Source organism: Plectropomus leopardus, unplaced genomic scaffold (genome assembly GCF_008729295.1).
Source record: "Plectropomus leopardus isolate mb unplaced genomic scaffold, YSFRI_Pleo_2.0 unplaced_scaffold7059, whole genome shotgun sequence".
Taxonomy (NCBI): Eukaryota; Metazoa; Chordata; class Actinopteri; order Perciformes; family Serranidae; genus Plectropomus; species Plectropomus leopardus.
Genome location: NW_024677684.1, coordinates 1 through 695, shown reverse-complemented (window position 1 = coordinate 695; position 695 = coordinate 1). Strand labels below are relative to the sequence as shown.

The window sequence follows — 695 nt, the reverse complement described above, 5'->3', positions numbered from 1 at the left end:
AGAAGAATACCTGACAGTTATATATCGGATATTCTCTCAACACAGATCGCCTGAAACCGTAGATTACTCTCTTGACACGAATTCAAGCTTTGTTTTGTGTGCGCATGCGTACTAGTGCATGGTTGAAGGCACGAGAAAAGTTAAACTACTACGCTACTACTTTTTGTTTACAGCATTTCAAACCCTCGCTTTATTCAGGAGTCCTCTAATATTTTTACAAAAGTATAAGGAATATTTTTTTTTATCACAGAAGTGGTCATCATCGTATATCGTAAATATTTCGACAATGCCTCAAGTGTAACGTGAACCCTAACTGAGAGTCGTATGGCGGCGAATCACTTCGGCCACTTCCAAAGCGACAGGACAGTACACTCTTGTTTCTCTTCAGATCGTACAAATCTTTCGCCTTTTACTAAAGATTTCCGTGGAGAGGAACAATAAGAGTTTTAAATAATTTTTTGATGCCCTGCGCAATGTGGGGCTTCTCTATACTTGTCAAGAGAAATTAAATATTAGATGCGTTATAAATGGATATGATGGAGACGTCGCAGTTCTAAAGTGCTCATTGTGCATCCATCTTTTTTGCATAAGTGTAAGGAAATGTTCTTATCTTAGAAGTGCTTTTAACCATTTTAGAGCATGGATGTTTTATAAGAAGCATTAAGTATCCAGACTTCCTTATAATACATCCGACT

The 695-nt window shown here is 37.4% G+C and overlaps 1 non-coding gene across 1 annotated transcript; it reads left to right on the top strand.

Moving 5' to 3' along the window:
• Positions 1 to 368: 368 nt before the first annotated feature.
• On the top strand, positions 369 to 483 carry LOC121940003. The gene has a single exon (XR_006105562.1). It is a non-coding gene; the product is annotated as a U5 spliceosomal RNA (small nuclear RNA).
• The last annotated feature ends 212 nt before the right edge of the window (positions 484 to 695 follow it).